The 26113-nt window shown below is 38.5% G+C and overlaps 1 long non-coding RNA gene across 3 annotated transcripts in view; it reads left to right on the top strand.

The window, feature by feature from the left end:
- LOC145529427 (uncharacterized) overlaps positions 1-26113 on the top strand; it is a 202113-nt gene that overhangs the window by 80346 nt on the left and 95654 nt on the right. Inside the window, exons 2-4 of one of the 3 annotated variants that reach the window (XR_014071213.1) lie at positions 16073-16186; positions 18768-19260; positions 21542-21642. This is a non-coding gene — a long non-coding RNA (uncharacterized LOC145529427). Of the gene's footprint in view, positions 1-16072; positions 16187-18767; positions 19261-20901; positions 21191-21541; positions 21643-26113 lie in introns of all 3 variants that reach the window. The other 2 variants (XR_014071210.1, XR_014071212.1) reach the window with 2 other exon arrangements.

The following is a 26113-nucleotide window of genomic DNA, read 5'->3' as shown; positions in this document are numbered from 1 at the left end:
CTATAAACAAGGTGAAAAGACAGCCTTCAGAATGGGAGAAAATAATAACAAATGAAGCAACTGACAAAGAATTAACCTCAAAAATATACAAGCAGCTCATGCAGCTCAATTCCAGAAAAATAAATGACCCAATCAAAAAATGGGCCAAAGGACTAAACAGACATTTCTCCAAAGAAGACATACAGATGGCTAACAAACACGTGAAAAGATGCTCAACATCACTCATTATCAGGGAAATGCAAATCAAAACCACAATGAGGTACCATCTCATGCCGGTCAGAATGGCTGCTATCCAAAAGTCTACAAACAATAAATGCTGGAGAGGGTGTGGAGAAAAGGGAACCCTCTTACACTGTTGGTGGGAATGCAAACTAGTACAGCCACTATGGAGAACAGTGTGGAGATTCCTTAAAAAACTGGGACTAGAACTGCCATACTACCCAGCAATCCCCCTGCTGGGCATACACACCGAAGAAACCAGAATTGAAAGAGACACATGTACCCCAATGTTCATTGCAGCACTGTTCACAATAGCCAGGACATGGAAGCAACCTAGATGTCCACTGGCAGACGAATGGATAAGAAAGCTATGTACATATACACAATGGAATATTACTCAGCTATTAAAAAGAATGCATTTGAATCAGTTCTAATGAGGTGGATGAAACTGGAGCCTATTATACAGAGTGAAGTCAGTCAGAAAGAAAAACACCAATACAGTACATTAACGCTTATATATGGAATTTAGAAAGATGGTAACAATGGCCCTATATGCGAGACAGCAAAAGAGACACAGATATAAATAACAGACTTTTGGACTCTGTGGGAGAAAGCGAGGGTGGGATGATTTGAGAGAATAGCACTGAAACACGTATATTACCATAGGTGAAACAGATCGCCAGTCCAGATTCGATGCATGAGACAGGGCACTCAGGGCAGGTGCACTGGGATGACCCTGAGGGATGGGGTGGGGAGGGAGGTGAGAGGGGGGTTCAGGATGGGGGATACATGTACAGCCATGGCTGATTTATGTCAATGTATGGCAAAAACCACTACAATACTGTAAAGTAATTAGCCTCCAATTAAAATAAATAAATATTTAAAAAAATGAAAACAAAAAAGAATAATCACTTTCCTGAAGTTGAAATGTTTGAATGTGTGTGCAAGGCTGTTGCAGCACTGTTTTCCTTTTTGTAAAATATTTATTTATAATTGGAAGGTAATTACAATTGTGTTGGTTTCTGCCATACATCAACATGAATCAGCCTTAGGTACTATATGTCCCTTCTCTCTTGAATCTCCCTCCCACCTGCCACCCTGCAGCATTGTTTTTAACAGCCATAATTTTGCAAATTATTTACATATCTACAAACAAATATATGGGTAAATAAGTTATTATGTGATGGAATGCTATTGAAATAAACAATATACATTAATACTTATATGTGTATTAATAGGGATTAATCTTAAAATATAATATTGAATAAAAGCATCACAAAATGATTAAGTACAGCATGGCATCATGAATGAAAAGTTCAAAACACATAAAATAGTACTATTTGTAGTACTATCTGGGCTTCCCTGGTGGCTCAGATGGTAAAGAATCCACCTATAGTGTGGGAGACCTGGGTTTGATCCCTGGGTTGGGAAGATCCCCTGGAGCAGGGCATGGCAATCCACTCCAGTATTCTTGCCTGGAGAATCCCCATGGACAGAGGAGCCTGGCGGGCTACAGTCCATGGGGTTGCAAAGAATTGGACCTGACTGAGTGACTATGCACAGCACAGCATACTACTGCCTTACATATGTAAAAAATGGAGGAGAGTGACACATTTCAACTTCAGCAAAGTGGTTACTCTAGAGAGAGAAGGGGGTTTTGACTCTGTATAATGTTTATTGTAATTTTTTTTCATTGAGGTATAGTTGATGTACAATATTATATAAGTTTCAGGTGTATAACATAGTCACAATTTTTAAGGTTTGTATTCCATTTATAATTATTATAAAATATTGGCTGTGTTCTCTGTGCTGTACAATATATCCTTGCAGCTCATTTACTTTACATACAGTAGTTTGTACTTCTTAATTCCCTACCCCTTCCTCCTTCCCTTTCCCCACTGGTAACCACTAGTTCATCGCAATTGACTTTTCTGATGGATTTTACTTCCCATCTAGAGGGGAAGAAACAGACGGGAATAGCAGAGAGAAGACAAACATTTTGAGAGTGTTCTGCATGCTCCCAGAAACCACGGGCATATTTTACAGAGAGAATGTAAAGTGTGGTGAATCTGATAGATTAGTTAATTAGAGGTCGGTTAAAACAGCTCCTATATTTTCTGAGTATAACTATAAATAAAAGCTGCAAGATTTTAACAACTGAGGCAATCCAACACGTACTTTCTCTGAAGTACAAGGAGGCTTGTGTGACTTTCCAGACATAAATGATTTTAAACAAATCTCCACTTAATGCCTTTCGACAGAGTAGAAATGTTCATAATCGCTTAGAGAAAGAGATAATGTTTTATGTGTCACTGGAGGAAAGTATAAAACAAATATTTTACAATTTTTCTCTAACCATTTATTGTTTTGATTTGACTCAAATCACCTTTTCTTGTTATTGTAATCAACTTCCTAATGCGTCTTCTCAATGGCTTGGGCAGATACACAGAACTTTATATGCATGAATAATGTAAGTTGATGTAGCAGTATATTTTCTTTGTTTTCACATTACACATACAGCACAAATCCTAATAAAACTAGACTGGAACATATTACAAATTCATTTGGTTAGTATCCAGGTACCAAGTGAGTGAATAAATATATATGATTTAAATTACGAATGGCCGGCCATTACTTAAAATGCCACCTCTTCTACTTTATTTTGACTTTTGCGCTTATCATGTTTTATTAACACTTTGAAGTTGTAAACATGAGAAGAGTGACAAGCCATATCACAAACTTGAGGTTAGAGGTTTGTTATATGTTGGAATAGGAAAGTCCTGAGAGTCACTGTAGAGAAAGTTATTCTCAGGGGCAGTGATTGAAAATACTGCTATGTCAGCCATGCTCCTAGCTATCCTTTCTGGAGGATGTGTGATGATTTTCTAGCCCCGTAGATCTCAAAGGGTGGTTAGCAGACAATGGCACTGAATTCAAATTCAGTCCTTGCAAAAATACCAAACCCCGGGGTCACCAAACACCTACTAAATCTACTTCCCTGGAGGTAGAGCCAAAGAATGTGTGTTCACTCTTACTGATTCTTTTTTAAAAAATATTTATCTATTTTTAGCTGCATTGGATCTTAGTTACTACCTGTGGGATGTCGTTGCATCACTCGGGCTCAGGAGTTGCCTTGAGGCATGTGGGATCTTAGTAACCTGACCAGGGATCTGACCAGGGATCGAACTTGCGTGCCCTGCATTGGAAGGAAGATTCTTAACCACTGGACCACCAGGGACGTCCCATCCCCTATTAACTCTTATAAACAATAACTTCGAGATTTTCTTAGTTCTGCTTCCTTAAAAGCAGAGCCTTCAATAGGGTGGTGGTAGTCATGGCACACGATTTACTGAGACAGGGTTTTTCAGAAAAATCTGTGAGATTGAGAGTGAAGCAGGATAAGGAAAGAGAAAAAGGCTGAGCAGTGGTGTGGTCTTGGGTAAAATCTAGCCTTGGTTTGATCCATGCGGGTAGACTATGAAGTTGCCCACTTGAGCCAAGGGTGGCAGCATTTAGTACTCTGCTTTCAGTTCTTTTAACATTTTGAGGGACAGAGAGGCCTCAAGTGATAACTGGTTTACCATAGGTGCAACTTAAATAAGAATTCTAAAGGTTACTTTTTTGTGTTGCAGTAAACAGTGTAGAATTTTAGCACCTCAGACTGTTTGGAATACTGTAAACTCCAATAATTAGCTTTTAGTACATTAGGCTAAATTTGATTGAAGAGATGTATGTAATATTTAAAGAAGGCAGTCTTAGGAAACATGCTTTTCTTAATCTTATACCAAGTTAGGCTACCAGAAAGCTAATATATAGGATATACTGTTGTTCCTACTAAATTGCCTTTAATCAATTTTACTTTTATTTAATACATGGCCTTTGAGATTTATTACAAATAAAAGCAATCTGAAAAAGAACACTTCTGAAATTCTAAATGACAACAACAACAAAGCTCTTTCTGTTTTGTAGTTATTGAGGACTTTTGTCTATTACTTTACTCAGAGTATTCTCCGGAAGTCTACTTGTAAACATTATTTCAAGATTTAGTACCCAGAAATATATTATAACTTTGAAGAAACTGATGTTTCATCTTTAAGATAATGAACATGAAATGTCTCATCATATTTCTTTTCTGTCATAGTTCAGTGGATACTGAGCCAAATTTGTACATTGATTTGTAATAATGTTATTATTTTCATGGCTCGAATAACTTGTTTGCTCTCTCTAATCCTGACTATAACAAAAAGATGTCCTTTTCATTATAGGGACTGGAATGCAAAAGTAGGAAGTCAAGAAACACCTGGAGTAACAGGCAAATTTGGCCTTGGAGTACAGAATGAAGCAGGGCAAAGACTAATAGAGTTTTGCCAAGAGAACGCACTGGTCATAGCAAACGCCCACTTCCAGCAACACAAAAGAAGACTCTGCACATGGAAATCACTAGATGGACAATACCAAAATCATACTGATCATATTCTTTGCAGCCAAAAATGGAGAAGTTCTATACAGTCAGCAAAAAGAAGACCAGGAGCTGACTGTGGCTCAGATCATGAACTCCTTATTGCCAAATTCAGACTTAAATTGAAGAAAGTACGGAAAACCACTAGACCATTCAGGTATGACCTAAATCATATCCCTTATGATTATACAGTAGAAATGAAAAATAGATTTAAGGGACTGAATCTGATAGACAGAATGCCTGATGAACTATGGACAGAGGTTCATGACATTGTACAGGAGAAAGGGATCAAGACCATCCCCAAGAAAAAGAAATGCAAAAAAGCAAAATGCTGTCTGAGGAGGCCTTACAAATAGCTGTGAAAAGAAGAGAAGTGAAAAGCAAAGGAGAAAAGGAAAGATACACCATTTGAATGCAGAGTTCCAAAGAATAGCAAGGAGAGATAAGAAAGCCCTTCTCAGTGATCAGTGCAAAGAAATAGAGGGAAAAAATAGAATGGGAAAGACTAGAGATCACTTCAAGAAAATTAGAGATACCAAAGGAACATTTCATGCAAAGATGGGCTCAATAAAGGACAGAAATGGTTTGTACTTAACAGAAGCAGAAGATATTAAGAAGAGGTGGCAAGAATACACAGAAGAACTGTACAAAAAAGATCTTCATGACACAGATAATCACGATGGTGTGATCGCTCACCTAGAGCCAGACATCCTGGAATGTGAAGTCAAGTGGACCTTAGAAAGCATCACTACAAACAAAGCTAGTGGAGGTGATGGAATTCCAGTTGAACTATTTCAAATCCTAAAAGATGATGATGTGAAAGTGCTGCACTCAGTATGCCAACAAATTTGGAAAACTCAGCAGTGGCCACAGGACTGGAAAAGGACAGTTTTCATTCCAATCCCAAAGAAAAGCAATGCCAAAGAATGCTCAAACTACCACACAATTGCACTCATATCACACTCTAGTAAAGTAATGCTCAGAATTCTCCAAGCCATGCTTTAGCAATACATGAACTGTGAACTTCCAGATGTTCAAGCTGGATTTAGAAAAGGCGGAGGAACCAGAGATCAAATTGCCAGCATCTGTTGGATCATCAAAAAAGCAAGAGAGTTCCAGAAAAACATCTACTTCTGCTTTATTGACTATGCCAAAGCCTTTGACTGTATGGATCACAACAAACTGTGGAAAATTCTATAAGAGATGGAAATACCAGACCACCTGACCGTCCTCTTGAGAAACCTGTATGCAGGTCAGGAAGCAATAGTTAGAACTGGACATGGAACAACAGACTGGTTCCAAATAGGAAAAGGAGTATGTCAAGGCTGTATATTGTCATCCTGCTTATTTAACTTATATGCAGAGTACATCATGAAAAACACTGGGCTGGATGAAGCACAAGCTGGAATCAAGATTGCTGGAAGAAATATCAATAACCTCAGATATGCAGATGACACCACCCTTATGGCAGAAAGTGAAGAACAACTAAAGAGCCTCTTGATGAAAGTGAAAGAGGAGAGTGAAAAAGTTGGCTGAAAGCTCAACATTCAGAAAACAAATATCATGGCATCCGGTCCCATCACTTCATGGCAAATAGATGAGGAAACAATGGAAACAGTGGCCTACTTTATTTTTTTGGGCTTCAAAATCACTGCAGATGGTGATTGCAGCCATGAAATTGAAAGACGCTTACTCTTTGGAAGGAAAGTTATGACAACCTAGACAGCCTATTAAAAAGCAGAGACATTACTTTGCCAACAAAAGCCCATATAGTCAAGGCTATGGTTTTTCCAGTGGGCATGTATGGATGTGAGAGTTGGATGGTGAAGAAAGCTGAGTGCTGAAGAATTGATGCTTTTAAACTGTGATGTTGGAGAAGACTCTTGAGAGTCCCTTGGACTGCAAGGAGATCCAACCAGTCCATCCTAAAGGAGATCAGTCCTGAATATTCACTGGAAGGACTGATTTTGAAGCTGAAACTCCAATACTTTGGCCACCTGATGGGAAGAACTGACTCATTTGAAAAGACTCTGATGCTGGGAAAGATTGAAGACAGGAGGAGAAGGGGACAACAGAGGATGAGATGGTTGGATGGCATCACCGACTCAATGGACATGAGTTTGGGTAAACTCCTAGTGTTGGTGATGGACAGGGATGGATGGAGTCACAAAGAGTCAGACACGACTGAGCAACTGAACTGAACTGAACTCCTGACTGCTTATTTTCTTCCATTTGTCTAAATAACTTTTGTTGTGCTGTTGCTGCTGCTCAGTCACTTCAGTCGTGTCTGACTCTTTGCGACCTCATGGTAAACCACCACAAACCCTGGTTATTATTATAATCCATTCTTTTTTCAGGTATAAATAAATATGGTAAATTAAATCACTACTAATTCTATTGATGATCTGTAGATTATCATATTATAGATCTCACCCTAATAGCTTAATTTTTACCCACTTCACATGAAGAATAGTTTAGTTATTTTGGTATCGTATTTTCAATTTGTTTCTTGAATTCTGTTTGATTACAGAACTAAAATAAATGACATGAATAGAAAACATGGAAAACATTTACATTCTCTGCTCATATAGATGATTTTATTACATTCCCTCTTTTCTATTTCTTCATGTCTTTTCTTTCTGATGATTTTTAGGTAAACTTAGAAATTACATTTTCTACTCTTCCTTTTTCTTTGTATTTTTTGTCCAAAGTGAATGTGTCTAGTCTCATACTTAGTTTAAGAGTAATTATTTTTCAGTTTGATGTGATGATTTATTTTATTGGGAACTGAGTCAAATTTCTCAGGTAGTGTATTTTAGGGTGATTTAATGAAAACCATGAACTTCCAATGTAAAATTCAACAGTTAATTTATTCTTCTTGTTGAATAGCATGAACACAGCCTTTGGGTTTTGCAGTTAAATGTTACTTTAAGAAGGGATTCTTGAGTTGGAGTTTCATTGTAATGTCAGTTAGATTGAGAAGTATTATACAAGCTAAGATTGCTTGCACAACTCCCTGAAACAAGAGCAAGCATTATTTTGAAATTCTTTCTTTTGGTTTGTTCAGCAGACTTATCAAGAAGGTGGAACTCACATTCCTTTTCCTATTCCCTGAGTGAGGATGTCAGACTGGATTTAGTGTAGGAATTCCTGAATGAGAGATAGGAATTTTCCTGAAAAAAGATGGTAAAATCTGGATTACTTGCAGAAAATGCCTGGAAAAGTAATTTGCCATGTTGAAGGCTCTTCCAACTCTTTAGTGACCCTACGAACTATAGCCCGCCAGGCTCCTGTGTCCATGGGATTTCCCAGGAGAGGGAGAGTGTTGCCCTTTCCTTCTTCAGGGGATCTTCCCAACCCAGGGATCGAACCCACATCTCCTGCATTGGCAGTCAAATTCTTTAGCATCTGAGTCATCTGGGAAGCCCATGGGGGATTCCAAATTTAAACCAAGGCTCCAGTAACCTTGAAATTTAAAGTTGTATTAATGTACCTGCATATGATACATATATCCACACCAAACCATAGACTCTTATGAAATCCTCACAAAGAAGACAATGGAGCCCATTTGGTTTCTCAACCTGACCCTTGCTTGATTTCCCTTCATCCTGCTGATCCTATAGGCAGCTAAGGGAGAGAGAAACACTTAGGAACTAAAGTAGGAGACTTGAGCCAGTTTGAAGCCAGCTCTGAAACTCATTATTCTTCTGACTTTGGGTTATCATTCAAACTTTCAGAAGCTCACTTTCCTGACCTGTCACATGGAGACAAAAACTCTCCTAGCATAGGTTAGCTGGGAAGATTAAATGATAAAAAGATTAAATGTTAATACATGCATAAGTTTTTGTAAACTATAGAGTGTGCTAGTCATGCAAAGAATATTAATAATTATTATATGTTGGCATTAATTTATATCATATCAAAGCTTTTGATACAATTTAGGAGATATTCTGATAAAAGTATATGCTGATAAAATTTGGGAGAGCAACCCACCAGATTTATGCCTTTCAAAGGTGTCCTGTGTGCCTAGAGTGGTAAATAAGTAATGAGGATAATATATAAATCCAGGAATTAAGTATTTATGTATGATACTTTACAACTTCATTTGGTGAAGCATCTTTCATGCCAACTATATCCCCAAACAGATTACATTCAATAAAGACTTACAGTGATATGCAATAAATACTAGCAGTGAGCGACAGACATTGAGATAAACAGGCAGGGGAAAAGTGCTTTTCAGCTAAATTCTGAAACGAAATGAAGAATTTAGGGGTGAAGAGACCCAGGAGAGATGTCACAATAGGGAGAAACTATTGGAAGTAGTTTTCACACTCAATTTTCTTACTGAGAGGCCTGAGGCACAAAGTACCAAGGCCTTGAACCTCACCTGGGTCATCTCACTGGCAGCACGTCCTTACCGTGGGAAAAGAAAAGATATGAAGTCCAAAGCAGGTGAGTTCCAACTTTGTGGGAATTATGAGGCAGGGAAAGCTTTGTTTTGATTTATGAGGCACAGAGAAGGAGTTTGTGTTGGTATTCTGTTCCCTGTATTCCACCCAAGAAGTGCATCTGTGAAGTTCATCACTGAAAATCAGCTGGAAATCTGATCTGCAGTCTAGAGTGAGCATTTTCGAGTTACCTCAGAATACACTCATTTCTGAATCCTTCCATAAGTTTTGCCTTTGGATCACTCTTTTGACACAGAAAAATGATTTTTTAATGTGTTAATCTGCCTTTTTTGTAGGCTGTGGGTAACATGGGCTCTTTAACACTGTGCTGCAGGGAGGGTGTGTGTGCGTGTTTTAAGGAAGCAATGGTGACATAAAGAAAAAAGAAAAGAGGAAAATGTTACTCATAAGGTCTAATTTAAGACTAATTTTATTCTACTCTCACTATTTTTACTCTCAGTTTTTTCACCTAGAAAAGGAGGATATTGATATCTATTTACTAGGGTTGTGTGAAGATGAATAAGATGATGGCGAACCTTTGGTACTGCGATTTTTAAAGCTCTCAGTAAACATTAGTCTCTATCTTCATTAGCTTGAATGTGCTATTACCATGGAATCCAGAAAGCATGAGAAAGCAGTATATCTTCTTTCTCTTTTTAGAGAGCTATTATTTAGAATTTTTGACATTTGTAAAATACTTGCTATTAGAGACAGAACCACATTACAGAAAATTCTTAGGATAGGCAATTAAAAATCTCTTATATTTTGACTTTAAAATGCATTATATGTATTTTAAAGTACCCTCAATCTCTAAGCTAGTACTCAAATGAATGTAATTGTGTACAGACTGTGATGAGGGGAAGGCAAGAGTGAGGAAACGTAAGAAGGTTCAAAGGTTAAGAAAACATTGCTTGTATGTGAAATTTGATTTCAGACTATCTGAAGAGTGTGTAAGTAAGAGTTACTGTATTTTCTATTCACAAAGTGCTTGTGTTGTTGTTGTGATTGTTTGGTTCAGTTTAATTTGGTTTAAAGACCAACTAATGCCTTCCAATGAAAGATGATTTTGCAAACCTATCTGAAACTCTATTACATCACTTTATATAAAGAGAAGTAGATATAATTCAATATCTACAGGATAACTTTGACTTGCTGGGTACACATTGACAGGTTTAAAGAGGGTCATGAAAGTGTCTTTTGTGATGCTAAAATGGCCTCAGGATGCGCAATTTATTTTGGAAGGGCATATATAGAGTTAAAAAAAAAAGCTTAATCTGGAAGTATTGATAGGAAGAGAGACAGTACGTAAATAAATGAAGAGATTAGTGGCCGAGGAGCTACAATCACAAATTGGTTTCACAGCAGCTCCTGATATGACCAATGAAAAAGATAAAGAATGGAAAGAACTAGTCAAATCAGTCAAACAGCCATGAAGGGTCCACTCCTTGAGGGCAGCGCTGCTGTCTAGTTGCACATGATGTATTCTCAGTGCCTAGAATGTGGTAGGTACACGGTAGGTTCTCACTATTCCATAGTGAAAAAAATGAATATATATAAATAAATAACATATATTAAGGAGGGAGTGAGTTGACTCTTTTTTTTTGTTAAGGAAGATTCTAGATTATTTGGCCCCCATGGTAGAGGTTATCTTCTATAAAATTTCCTCTATTTTCCAGTTGTCTTCTAGGTAGGTATTTCTATCCCTGGTGTTCTTTATGGGCTAGTAGGTGTAGGAGAAATGCCTCTAGGGACAGAAAGATCTGAAGCTGTTACATTAAAAAGGTTTCCCAGGCAGACAAGATATGGCCTGGAGTCTGCTCCTGGTTACAACTTTAATCATTTCACACCAGCTGACTGTGGAAATTTATCTGAACGATGAAGGAAATACTTTAATCAGGATTTCATTATGCTACTTTCACAACTTTGGAGTTCTGAATTAAAACTAAGAGCGTGGGAGATTATCTGCAGCTTCAGTCTCCCCAGTTCTGATAAATCCATGAGAAGATGCCTTGCTCCGTGGAATGGAAGACAGAGGGATTCAGGCAAGGAATCAGGAATGGGAGAGATTTGGGTGTGTGTGTGTGGGGGGTGAGTTCAGTTTCCAGAAAATTCAGTTCTAATAGCTATTTAGAGTTTGAAGTAAGTTTTGGAAAAGAGGAAGGCTATCAGGGGTCATGAGATTGATGGCAATTAGTGAGTAGAATGGCACCATACGTTTGGAGCCCAGGAAATCAAACTGACTTCAGAAGTCTGTGGTCTCAGATACAGAAGGAAACTAAAACTACAATAGTCATGAAGTCAATCAAGGTGAGAAGGACCCAGTCATGTCTGACTCTTTGTGACCCCATGGACTGTAGCCCACCAGGCTCTTCTGTACGTGGAATTTTCCAGGCAAGAATGCTGGAATTTTCCAGGCAAGATTCCCTTCTCCAGGGGATCTTCCCAACCCAGGGATCAAACCTGGGTCTCCTGCATTGCAAGCAGATTCTTTACCATCTGAGCCTCCAGGGAAGCCCATCCTGAGTGAGATACTTGTGAGGAGTTGACAAAAGTCATCAGCAGGTTTAATGATCTGATCCCAGGAGTCTAAATGAGGGTAGTGTCTCTCTTAGCTCTCTGGAGGAGCACTGCCAATGTTCTTTTGTGGTTACACTGGCCAGCCCAAATAACCTAATGGTGAAGCTGCTTCTCTGGTGATGTCTGTCATGTCTGATCTATAACCTCCATCACTGCTTTTTTTTTTTTTAAAGCTTTTATGATAGCACAGCATATTTGAGTATGCTTAAAGTATTCAAGTGGTGCTACTGGCTATAATTAAGTTCTTTCAGCCTTTCCATTACAAATTCTTCTTTCCAGGGTTTACTATCTCAGAGACCTCTAATCCCATTAGACCAAACTCAGTACAGAAGTTGTCAGCAAGAATGCAAATTTTTCTGCTCACCCCTAAATATTTCCAATTAAACAAATGTGTTTTTTTTCTTTCTTATTGCAGCATAGGTATAAGGTTTCAGGCACTTTTGAAAGGCCATAGGAAAAAAGTAACCTAAGCATAAAATCAGAAAGAAATATACAAGAATGCAGAATTTGTTTAGTTTTGGGGGTGGGTGGGGAAATATCAAACATTTCCAGTATCAAAGACCTTTTTGCCTTGTGTTTTTAAAATCATCCTCAAGATTTAGCTGTGAAATGAACTAAAAGCATATTGGCTGTGAATTTGGACTTTTGATTTTTTTTTTTTTGTAAAGAAAAATGTTTCTTTAGTCTGTGAAAATTTAAAATGGTTGATTAATTCTAATATGTTCATCTGATGTGGTCCATAATTGAAGTGCTTCTTTTCCTTTCTTCTCTGTCTTGAAGCCAATTGAATAAGTCATATGTGACATTATTGGTATATAGCAAAGTTACTAATGTAAAAAAACTATATTTTATTGTGGTAAAAAGTATATGAAATTTACCATCTTAAGCATTTATAAATGTACAGTTCAGTAATATTAGGTATATTTACACTCTTGTACAACTAATCCCCAGAACTTTTCATCTTGTAAAACGAGAGTTCTATACCCATTAAGCACCTTTCCATCTCCCCTTCTCCTCACCCTCTGGCAACCACCATTCATTCTACTTTCTGTTTCTATGAATTTGACTATTCACAGATGCCTCATATAAATGGAATCATACAATGTTTGTCTTGTGGCAAACTGTGCCTGGCATATTCAGTTCGCATAATAATCTCAAGGTCATGCATGTTTTAGCATGGGTCAGAATTTCTTTTGTAAGGTTGTGTGATATAAAAGTTATAAAAATTTGACTTCTGAATGTTGATTCAGTTTTGTATTTATTCTTTTTTTTTAAATTAATCCAAAGATCTGATTTCTTAAATAAAAGACTTTGCTATTTCTTCAAATTCTTCCATGTGGTAATTTAGTCGCTAAGTCATGTCTGACGCCTTTGCGACCCCATGGACTGTAACCCTCCAGGCTCCTCTGTCCATGGGATATCCCAGGCAAGAATACTAGAGTAGGTTGCCATTTCCTTCTCCAGGGGATCTTCCTGACCCAGGAATTGAACCCAGTTTCTCCTGTATTGCAGGTGGATTCTTTACCAACTGAGCCACCAGGGAAGCCTACAAATTTTTTCATACTTATTAAAATTCCTCTTTGGGGATTTTTAACTCATTAGCTTAAAGCTACAGGTTTTTTTTTTCGGCTGAGCTGTGTTTTCGTTGATTTTCTCTAGTTGCGGTGAGCAGGGACTACTCTCTAGCTGTGGTGTGTGGGCTTTTCATTGGGTGGCTTCTCTTGTTGTGGAACATGGGTTCTAGGATGCATGAGCTCAGTAGTTGCAGTGTGTGTGTGTGCGTGCATGCTTGCATGCTCAGTTGCTCAGTCATGTCTAACTTTTGGGAACCCTCTATGGACCATAGCCCACCAGGCTCCTCTGTCTATGGAATTCTCCAGGCAAGAATACTGGAGTGGGTAGCCATTCCCTTCTCCGGGGGATCTTACTGATTCAGGGATTGAATCCATGTCTCCTGTGTCTCCTGCATTGGCAGGCAGATTCTTTACCATTGAGCCACTTTGAAGAACTGCTCAGGCAGCTATATTGGTAAAGAACTCGCCTGCCAATCCTGGAGACATAAGAGACACGAGCTCAGTCCCTGGGTCAGCAATATCCCCTGGAGAAGGGAATAGCTACCCACTCCACTATTCTTGCCTGGAGAATCCCGTGGACAGGGGAGCCATGGCAGGCTACGGTCCATAGGGTCACAAAGAGTCGGGCATGACTGAAGTGACTTAATGCATGCACACATACCTCTTGGGAGAGTAAGTAGTTTTTCACAGTCATGCTTCCTAGGTAGTGGAAGATGGACCTCTTAAGGTCCCAGGCTGTGTCTTGTTGCTCCCGGGTCTAGGTGGTCCTAAACATCTGCTGTGTTGTCCTCGTGCAGCTACCAGTGCAGTTGCACATTCTGCACTCTGTCTCCATGGGGAATTGTTCTCTCTGCTAGAGTATTCTAACCCCTCTGACACTTCTAAATGGGGCTGTCATGCTCTCATCTGCCTCTGAAGTTATTTCTACTGTGTTCTTCAACTTTTCTATCTTTTTGCTTTCTTCTGCCTCCTAGAGTTTCTCAGATACTTGGTTTCTCAATAACATGTTAGTTTTACAAGACGTGTGAGCCACCTTCTTTTACTCACTGAGTTTTGAATATTTGGTACAATTCCATTCAACTCCTTTTTGTTGTTGCTCAGTCGCTAAGTCATGTCTGGCTCTTTGTGACTCCATGGACTGTAGCACGCCAGGCTTCCCTGTCCTTCATTATCTCCTGTAGTTTGCTCAAACCCATGTCCACTGAGTTGGTGATGCCATCCAACAATCTCATCCTCTTTTGCCCCATTCAATTCCTTAGATATTTATTAGAAAATTTTGAGTATCAGATTGAGAATGCAAAGATGACCAGACATGCCTGTATCCTTGAGGAGATCTTAAGCTAAGGGGGAAGATAAACATGCAAACAATCCCGCACAGTGTAGACAATAGGGGGAGAAGAGCGTAGTGGCTGTTGTGAGGGGCATGGATGAGGAAGAAACTTGCCATACATGTGGAAATTAGATCAGATCTTAACAATAGGGCAACATTTAAAATCAGTCCTACAGAATGGCTAGAAATTGGCTAGTGTCTCTCTTTCCCAATTATTTGCTTATATGGTAAAAATACACCTGGAAGTGAATAGTCCCCAGATTTTTTCCCACCACGAAGACAATATTGGATAAAATCAGTAACATTTCTCAGGTGCATTTGTTATTTCCAGTTGTCCTGTTGTCACTGCATATTCTATAAGGATATCAGATTTATTTGGGGGGTCTGCTGGGTCTGTTATGTTAAAGAATCCCAAAGTATACAAAGGGATGGATTCTGACTAGCCAGCGAATATACTGTAAATTGTTATCAGTTATTCACATGTAGGTGTGAATGTGGCAAATGGAAGCAGGTTTGAGATGAACAGGAAGAGAGAGGCAAGAGGGTAGGAGGAGCTTGGGAAAGACGTGCTGGAGATTCACTGGTGATAAAGGAGTGGGGAAACCCAAGGATGGGGACCTTGAACAAACTATAGATACTATTCTCTGTAGAAGTAGCCCTGTGTGTGCAAGAATGGCTTCTGAGTTACATTGTATTTGAACATCAGAGGTGTAAATGATCTCCAAGGTGGCATCTAATAAGTAGCAGCTCTTTTCCTCACCTGGGTTCCAAGCAAACTGAGAAATAAAACAGAGAGTAAACATGGGATAAGCAAAAAACTCCCTTTGCCACTGGTAGGGTTCAGAGCTTTGGGCTTGTTACTCTAGTGAGATTTTTGGTCTTGAACTCAGAACTAGGTAGACTTGCTATCCACACCCCATCTGGGCAACACTAGACTGGCACAGGCTATTCCACAAGGGTAAGTCTCCACATTCTTCTCCTCATTTACCAAGCACAACGCCACTCTTCCTGCTCCGGGCTGGAATGAGGAAGAGGGCAGGAAAAAGCTAGAAAGATGCTAATATCCTAGGTTTGCAGTAAGGAAACCTAAGAAATAAGCAAGAGAAAAGCTTCCCCCTGCTGCCAAAAAGTTGCTCTGTATGGATGGCATCACTGACTCAATGGACGTGAGTTTAAGCAAACTCCGGGAGATCGTGAAAGACAGGGAAGCCTGGCGTGCTGCAGTCCATGGGGTCGCAAAGAATCTGACACGATTTAGCGACTGAATAACAACAATGGATAGTGTTGCCTTTCAGTCTTTTTTAATCTTCAACTGCCGTTTTGTCCTTTGTTTTGGGGGCATTGAGGCTTTCTCATATTTTCAGCAGAGATATTCAGTGTGACTAGCCTTCCCCTCTGTTTGATTATTCTCATCTTTGTTCTTCCAGTTTGTAATTTTTTGACGTTGCTTTGTTTTTGCTTACAGATGGACCCCACTTCTTGAAGCAGAATGCGGAAGAGAGTAGGGCCAGGTGCTCTGAGTCCTTAATGCTATTGTCATCCTCTGCTTAGGCCCCTTCCGGCCTCTTTGATATTCAGAGTAGGTAGATTCTGTCAGGTGCAATGTTGATGGGCTTGCATCTCAGCATAATGAATGTGGAAGCCATGGCCTGTTTACCTGGTCTCCCCACTGCAGTGTGGTGAATTACTATGAGCTATTTGAATTAGCCTTTACATGTATGTTAGGGAGTTCCCTCTCTATAGCATTGCCTCTGTGAGGCTTATGGGAGCTGCAGGGACTTAAAAATGAAGCAAATGGCTCTCCAAGGAAATCTCTCTAAGAGTTGAGAACTATTTGAGTCTGTGAATGCTTGGAGTTTCTCACTGTGTAACAAGATCAGTGTAGGGTAGAAACATATGAAACAACACTTTGTTCCCATGGGTAAAATCAACTTGGTGACAGCTAGGTATGCTGAGAGTCAAGTTTCATAACCTGGATTGATTCTAAAGAAATTTAGAAATCATCAATTGTTGCAATGCTATGAATATGTAAAAGTAGCAAGAGGGGATTCTAATATCAATGAGAACCAGCACCATCAATGCTAATTTGCTTCTAGTTTTATTCTTGACATGGCAAAGTGGCTGAAGAGAGCTTTTACTGTTGTGACTGTCTTTCAAATAAAAGGTAGTTTCAACATCATGTAAAAAAGGTGATTTTGGCATAGATAGGATGTATTTGCAAAACACACAGAGTGGTGCCCGACATGTTGTGAGCATGGCATGAGGATTTTGTTAAACAAAAAGTATCAGAGTAAACTCCCCATGTTTGCCAAAATTCAAAAATGAGGATAAAAACTCTGGGCTTTGTTGATCATTTTATAGTTCAGGTCATCTTCCCTGTGTTTCACATCTTTTGGGATTGGCAGGGTGACTTCTGGAACCACTAGGTTAAAGGTTCTTCTACAATATCAATTAAACATAATTCACAAATAGCCTCTTCAGAGTTTCCTAAACTTAGAAATCAGTGTAAATGTAAGGACACTATAGAGAAAACTAAAGAGAGCTTATATATTAATTAATGAAAGCTTATGGTAGAGTAACTGAAGGTATAAAGTGATTTAATTATGGACAAAAAAATGACATTGCTGTTTTGAAGGAACATCAGCCATTACAGTGCTCAAGGTATTTGCCAAATTCAGGAATGGAAGAAAACATTGTGTATTAACACCCTATGATATATGTCTTTATAGAGATTGCTTGCACATCTTTAGGTTTTTAGACTAGATGAAATGAACACCAAAGGCCTTAGAACCCAGAGACTTGGCTAATTTTCCCTTGTTTATACTATAGATAGTTTCTACTTTGTGAGAGGCTCCATGTTAGTATTCTCATAAACACAGAGCAGTATGAGAAGAGTGGAGATATTTTCTAATCTGTTGTGTTTCATGGAGCTTTTGAATTTAGTTGATTCGTACAATGATGAAAATTTCCTTTGAAAACATTTTCACTTAGCATGTCTAATTGGTTTTTTATCTCTTCCTGAGCATCCTGAAACTTAAGGAGAGTGTTTTTGTTTTCCATAAACTTCTGTGATACTGCTGCTGCTGCTAAGTCACTTCAGTCGTGTCCGACCCTGTGCAACCCCATAGACAGCAGCCCACCAGGCTCCTCTGTCCCTGGGTTTCTCCAGGCAAGAATACTGGAGTGGGTTGCCATTTCCTTCTCCAACACATGCATGCATACTAAGTCGCTTCAGTCATGTCTGACTCTGAGCAACCCCATGGACAGCAGCCCACCAGTCTCCTCTGTCCACGGGATTTTCTAGGCAAGAATACTGGAGTGGGTTGCCATTTCCTTTTCCATCTATGATACTAGGAACCATTTATTTTTTAATTTAAACTAAATTTTGCAGTCTATTTCATCTTTATGATTACAGGCATTACAGGAACGGTAAACGAGGCACAATCTCCCCCCCCCAATTAATCAGATGAAGTTTTTGGCATTTTTATGATATACAGGTTTACTTAATTCATTGACTTGGGTTGAAAGTTGTCAATGGCAAATTTTTGCAATTTAGTATCTTCCTCCATTCCAAAGATCTTAATTCCTGAACTACAGTATGAGTTCTGAAACGATGTTCTTGAAGCTTTCACATTTTAATCTGAGATCTGACACCGCTTGTTAAAACAGGGAACTGTTAAAAGCTGTCTTCCTCTTGGCTAACCCACTCCACTAGCAACCTTAACAGTTACTATATATAAAAATAAAACTGTGTTCCCAAGCATTGACTGAAACTGTTGTGCTGGGAACTCTTTCCAGAGCTTTAGCTCCCTGAGAGAAAAGAGAGGTCCTAACCATTGATTTCCATGAACAATAACAGTGTTGTAATATCCTTTACAGCACAACTCAAGTGGTCAGGCAACCTTGATCAGCCCGACAAGCTTATAAGTATTTACATAGAAGGTATATTTGCAATCGATCCCGGACCAAGTATTGCAACCATAATCCCCAATAATCCCATTATTTAGCACACTGAGTTTCTGTGAGAAACCAAAGCCAGAAACCGTCTCAAAGCAGAGTTCATCATCTTTTACAAGTGAGAGAAAATCATCAAGAGGGCGGAAAATACCCTCCCCCCACCCCCCACCCCCGCTAAACTCATCAAATCGCTATCTTCACAGCTGTAACTGGCACAATCCAGAGTGTCAAATTTCCTGATGTCCATTTTCAAGGTGACTGTCAACGTCAAGAAGAGCTTTCAGGTTTCCCCTGGCCACGGCACTTGAACTTCAGTCCATCAATGGGAACCCCCTTCCGCTTTACTGCTTTCTGAACACGCTGCTGGTAGCGCTTGAAGTTGATGTGTTGAGTAGGAGCCGTCCCTGTCGAGGAACTCTACGGGAAACTAGCGATCAAACCTGGGGTCGTAGATGCTTTGTGTGAATATGACCTCCAGCACGCAGTTTCTGTCAGCACCACCCTCGGATGGCGACATTCTTAGGCACGTGGCTTCATGGGAGGACGCACTACCTATCACAGAAGCGAGAAGCAGTAGGAAGCATTTAAAGATGCCTATGGAAGGTGATGAAGATACGTGAAAAGAGAAAAGATGGAAGAGAAGCACCACCCGTTGAGTTTGAAAGTGTTCTGCTGACTAAGGACAGATTTGATGTGGTAAGAGCACATTTTAGAAGCTCAAATTGATTTCTGGAATGCCTGGGGTAATATAAATGTTTAGAGCACTTACTCAGAATGACCTATAAAGTCCTCTTTTTGTATGCTTTATCAAAATTCTTGTTTTTTAAATCTAAGATAGGTTGTGTCTTTGTCCTAGGCAAGTCTGAAGTTGGTTTTCAGGCCGTCAAGATGATAGAATTTAATCGCTCAAATTTAGTTCTCCTCACCTCCTTAACACCTAGTGTCTTCTGGTAGTTCTCTGCTTGACACTGTGTCCACCCAAAGAAAGGAGGGGAAGGCAGCTCCAGAATTTGGAGTGTTTTGTTTGTGCTGTGTTGTTCTACGTGTATTGGCTCATTAACTCTCACATGAGGCCTTTGAAAAATATTTTATTATTTTCTTTTTGCCTGTGAAGGAACAGAAATTCAGCAAAAGTAAACGCATCACTCATTGTGGTTCAGTCAGTGATGTTGATGATCAGAGTCAACACACATGCTTGACACCACTCTTTCCATACCACTCATCATGTGGTTCACCATTAGTTTGGATTTTGCCTGGTGCTCTATCATGCTTCTTTTTTTTTTTTTTAAGTTTATTGAAGCATAGCTGACCTAGAATATTATGTTAATTGCAGGTGTATAGAATAGTGATTTGTTCATATATACATACATATTTTCATTTGAGATTCCTCTCCATTAAGGTCATCACAGGATACTGAATATAGTTCCCAGTGCTATACAGTAAATGCTGCTTGCTTATGTGTTTTATACATGGTAGTGTGCATCTGTCAATCCCATATTCCTGATTTATCCCTCCCCCCATTTCTTCTTGATAACTATGAGTTCGTATTCTATGTCTGTAAATCTGATTCTGTCTTATAAATAAGTTAATTTGTATTATTTTTTTAATTCCACATCTAAGTGAAATCATATGATATTGGTATTTCTCTGTCTGACTTATTTCATTTAGTATGGTAATCTCTAGGTCCATCTGTGTTGCTGCAAATGGCATTATTTTATTTTTATGGCTGAGTAAATTCCACTGAGTACCGAAAAATTGATGCTTTTGAATTGTGGTGTTGGAGAAGACTCTTGAGAGTCCCTTGGACTGCAAGGAGATCCAACCAGTCAATCCTAAAGAAAATCAGTCCTGACTATTCATTGGAAGGACTGATGTTGAAGCTGAAACTCCAATACTTTGGCCACCTGATGTGAAGAGCTGACTCATTTGAAAAGACCCTGATGCTGGGAAAGATTGAGGGCAGAAGGAGAAGGGGACGACAGAGGATGAGATGGTTGGATGGCATCACCGACTCAATGGACATGGGTTTCGGTGGACTCCGGGAGTTGGTGATGGACAGGGAGGCCTGGCGTGCTGCGGTTCATGGGGTCGCAAAGAGTCAGACACGACTGAGCGACTGAACTGAACTGAAATTCCGTTGTATATATGTAGCACATCTTCTTTATTCATGTCGATGGACACCTAGGTTGTTCAAATCTTGGCTATTGTAAATGGTGCTGCTATGAACATTGGGGTGTATGTATTGAATTTTTGAAGTATAGCCTTCTTATTTTTGGGACATGTGCCCAGGAGTGAGACTGCTGAATCATATGGTAACACTATTTTTAATTTCTTAAGGAACCTCTGTACTGTTCTCCATCTGTTCACATTGCCAGCAAGAGGTTATGAAGATTCCTTTTTCTCCACACCCTCTCCAGCATTTATTATTTGTAGACTTTTTGATGATGGCCATTTTGACTGGATGTCATGCTTCTGATAGAGTTATGAGTCCTGACTCATCTTCCTCAGTGCATCTGTTTCTGTTGGTTCTTCTGATAAATAAAATCATGCTATGATATTGGTGGAACCAGTGGTAGAAATATGAAGCTTGTCATCACTCTTAACATTACAAGTACAGTGCTTGCAGGTGGGAAAACTCAAGTTATATTTTCTTTATAAAATCTAAGGGTATAGCACACTGCAGAGTTCTATGTATATAGCAGATTTGCAAATTGTGCTGTGCTGATGAATAAATGAGTTGAAAGGCAGCATTCAGTCTCAACAGAAGGGCAGATTCAGTGAATTTCCACTTGTGACATCCTTATTTTTACTATTCTTGGGTAGCAATGCTATCTGTACAAATGTAGGTTCTAAGTCAAATAGAATATGGTAGTTTTAAGAAATCCAATATGATGATTGTGTTCAGAGTTTTTCAAACTTTGAGCAGTTTATAAAGTCATATGTTCCAATTGTAAATAAATTTTTTTTTGTCCCTTAGAATTCATTTTGAGATTTGAATGAAGATTGAAGTGTAAGATGGTTGCTGAATTCAAACTGTGTTAAACTGCCTGACTGCCTGTTTATTGTTTGTGACTAGAGGTAAGGCTGGGTGCTAGTGAAATAAAATATTGATGAAAATGACACTGCAAATGTGTTAAAGCAACATATTTTGAAATGTATGTAGTGCTCTTTGAAGTGAAATAATGGTTTTAAGAGAATTCTTAAACATGTTAGTACATCTTTTAAGTGATAAAAAATTACTGTGACAATGGAAATTCCTAACCTCACCCAAAAACATAGATTAACTATAGGGTTTGTTAATTTTCCAATTTAAGAATAATTTAATAATAATAGTGTAGAAGCTATATGCTAGAAGAACTGAATTTTTGGGGAAAATCTCTTTAACATTGGCATGATCCAATAAAGATGCATGAGGCTATTATAAGTTTTACACAATACTAAATATTTTTAGATTGATTTCAGAATGAGATACTGGAGAACATTCCTTTAGAAGTCTCAGGAGAACCATTTTAGCATATTTTTTATAAAGACCCCCTATGCACACAATATACAGCCTCATGTGTAATACCATTTGAACATTTAATCTAGTTACCTTTTAACCTTCATGAAATGTTAGAAATAGATCTCAAACTCAACAAAGGAAGCTAAGTCGGAATATTTGTGTGTGTGTATATATTTTAATATGATGTTGATTGTAAGAGTCTTTCCTTAGAGTAACAAGTGCTATAAAGACAAGAAAAATATGATAGACATAAATGGATACATATCTATGTATTTAAAAGTATTTAAGGGTATATTTTAGAAAAAAATGCTATTTTAATGATAGCTTGTATACAGTATTTTTAACTTATGAAATGTGGATAGAGAAGTGGTACAGAATGGACAGCTAGATGGAGCTGGCTTTCTGTAAGTCACAAGCTTTTCCATTGATAGGAAAGCAAACTTTGATGGTTCAGCACAGATTCTATTCTGAAGAGAAAAATAGAGAACACTAAAGTGTTCTCTTTGGTGAACCAGTAATGACAATAAATGAAGAGTCCTGTTAAAAACAAAAACAATAAATTATCACTTAATTGAGTATAACCATGCAAAGATCGCCAAGGGCCTTGCTCACCTACAAGAACTATCTTGCTATAAACATCCAAGATTACAACCGAACCCTAAATATACACTAACCCTAAATCTTAATTGTATAATTGCCTTACTACCAGGTAACCAGATTAAGCTTGTGAGATAGTTTGATTAGAACAACTAGAGATGTGTACAGCATGCTCAATCTCCTTTACTAAACACATTTATTTCTGATTGCTTTCTATTTCATTATAGCAGCTACAAATTTCTTTTAATGCATAATAATGGAGAAGGGTTTGTTTTTTTTTTTTTTCTGAGTTAAGTTAGAACCCAAACTGTGTCATTTAGATTTAGAGAGCAAATGCGTAGCACTGCTTTGCAAAGACCAAACACTGGTAAATTCCCTACCTTCTCTCCCTTGCCCTGAAAAATTTCAGCTACATTGGGTTTTAGGTTCTTGGAATTTCTATAGCACAAATAACAGCGTTTTTCATGATTTTCTGCTGAGACCACACTGCACTTAACATCATCTTGCATTTTCTAGAAGAGGATCTCAAAGCCATCTTAGCATTTTCTAGGGAAAACTCCCAAAGGCATCCTCCCCTTGAGAGAGGGAAAAATGTATTATCCTGAATTTATTCACATAGTTTTCACACACTTTTTAAGGGTAAGATAGGAAAAAAAAATCCAGAATCAAGACAAGAGAAGTTCACTGGATTTACATGTCCAGTTAAACACAGTGAGTTTTTTGAGCCTTCTTGTTTCCGGGTTTTGGATACTGTCTCTCAGTTCTGGTCAGTGGATGGTCTGTGAATGGTTGGGAATTCACCTAGATCCTCTCAGGAATCCACATAGTCACTATTAGTGACATAATAATACTAAGACAATATTTGCCTTTCTCATTGGGCTGCCATTTACACTGATGATGCAAAAGCAATGATGGGTAAAAGTGATAGTGCCTTTGCAGAGCTAAAGGCAGGGCACCAGTTATAACAGAGTCTTTGTGTTCTTTACTGTCACTCATTCACAGGGTGTATTTAATGAAGCAGTACCAATTACTAATATTATTAAATCTCAACCCAAGTGTGTCTCTTTAATGTTCTATTATTACTTCATGGGAAGTACCTATAAGCCCACCGCTGCTGCAAACCAACATACTATGCATATCTCAAGAAGACCCGGTGTGATGCTATGCCTTGAGAGCTCAACTACCACTTTTTTCATGAAACACATTTTATACTTGAATAAATGACAGATAAACCATGGTTATTCAGACTTGATTATTTGATAGATGTTTCTTAAAAATAAGCAAAATGAACCTGTCCCTTTAAGGAAAAGACTGAGAGTTTTTGTCTCCAGTGAGCAAGTTCAAGCTTCCAAGCAAAACTTAAAATTTTGGAAAAATTAAATATACCACCATGAACTTACCTCTTTAGTACATAAAGACTTATCTGATAAGATTGGTGGGACGTTAACAAATGTAAATTTTCGATATTGTAAAATGGAATGCTTGAGGTATGATTCATGAATTTACAAAAACATACAAGAGTAAAAGATTCATTGAGGAGGGCATGACAGCCCACTCCAGTATTTTTGCTTGGAGAATCCTGTGGACAGAGGAGCCTGGTGGGCTATAGGGTCACAAAGAGTCAAGACATAACTGAAGCGACTTAGGATGCATGCAAAAGAATCATTGAAAAGTGACATAGATTAGTGTATTTCAATGTAATAGAATAACAATCAGAGCTGTAAAGTCATTCATATGGTATTAGTTTCTATGTTACAGCTTGCTTTTAAAAATATAATATCTGTTGAGTTTTGGTGTAGGGTTGAAGAAGGGTATCCTCAACTACCTGAAAAGGCTTTTTAAATGCTTTTCCTTTTTTCTAACTACATAACTGTCTGAGACCAGATTTCCTTCCTATCTTTCTTTCTTTTTTTTTTTTTTAATAAATTTATTTATTTTAGTTGGGGGCTAATTACTTTACAATATTGTAATAGTTTTTGCCATACATTGACATGAATCAGCCATGAGTTTACATGTGTTCCCCTTCCTGGACCCCTCACCCACCTCCCTCCCCATCCCATCCCTCTGGGTCATCCCATTGCCCCAGCCCTGAGCCTTTGTCTCATGCATCGAACATGGAATGGTGTTCTGTTTCACATATGATAATATACATGTTTCAATGCTATTCTCCCAGAACGTTCCACCCTCACCTTCTCCCTCAGAGTCCATAAAATTGTTCTATGCATCTGTGTCTCTTATTCTGTCTCGCATATAGGGTTATCATTACCATCTTTCAAATTCCATATATATGCATTAGTATACTGTATTGTTGTTTTTATTATATATATATATACAGTATATATACTGTATATATATATTATATATACAGTATACATTAGTATACTGTATTGTTGTTTTTCTTTCTGGCTTACTTCACTCTGTATAATGGGCTCCAGTTTCATCCATCTCAGTAGAACCGATTCAAATGTCATATCTTTCAACTAAAAAATCTATTGAAACAAAATTAAATGTAGAAGTAAGGTCATCCATTAAATTAGAAGAGTTAAGTAAAAATGTAGAACAATGTTATTATAATTACTGTTTTTTGCTTTTGAAAGTATAAGATTTATTTTTCAGTAGATAATTGATGTAATCTGTTATGTTAAGATAGGTTAATAAATAGTTTTTTTCCCCTCAGTTTTAATTTCTTTAAAGGTAAATATATTCCATGTAAAGATTCTTGGAGGTATCAGTAGTTTTTAAGAGTGGAGAGGAGTCCTGAGATGAAAAAGTTTGAGTATTGCTGTCCCATCTTCTAAATGGAGGGCTCCTAATCTCCAGCCCAGGGCACTCACATATGACACTGTGATATGCTGTCCCAATCTCCCCTTCATGGGAAGATTTACCGATCCAGTTGCTTGGGAGTGCTGCCACCAACAGCCTTGAGTCATCGTCAGCTTAGATCATCTCAGTTGCAGAGAGCTGCTTCAACCGAGGTCATGTCCCTTCCCAGGGTGGTCCACATCTACTGACTGATGGATGCATGTGTATAGAGCCATGGCCATCTTTGTCCAACTCAGAACAAATCTGATGGTCATTCTAGTACCAGGGCTCCCTGTGGGATCAAATGAGATGTCAAATGGCTTGCATCGGTGCTTAACGTCTCCTTCCGCTGCTGTTTCCTTCCCTACGTTAATTCCAAGGTCCTTCGTTAATACTGATACACATCCTGTTCAACACACCCTGTCTCAGAACCTGCTTCTCAGAAAAACCACCCAAAACAGCGTGGGAGCTTGGTAATAGGTTAAAAGTTAATTCTCCTTCCAGATTTGAGTAATCAGAGTGCCTGAGGTACCACTGCACACAGAGTCTAAGCTCCTTATTGACAAGCCACATAAATCCATTGGCCTGTAAAAGGCTTTCTGTGATCTGGAAGGTCCCATACTGCATATTACGAGGCCTGAGACAGGC

The sequence above is a fragment of the Giraffa tippelskirchi genome, chromosome 12 (genome assembly GCF_054371585.1).
Source record: "Giraffa tippelskirchi isolate mGirTip1 chromosome 12, T2T-mGirTip1v1.2.pri, whole genome shotgun sequence".
Taxonomy (NCBI): domain Eukaryota; kingdom Metazoa; phylum Chordata; class Mammalia; order Artiodactyla; family Giraffidae; genus Giraffa; species Giraffa tippelskirchi.
Note: the sequence above shows the minus strand (reverse complement) of the source record. Positions and strands in the feature narration are given on the sequence as shown.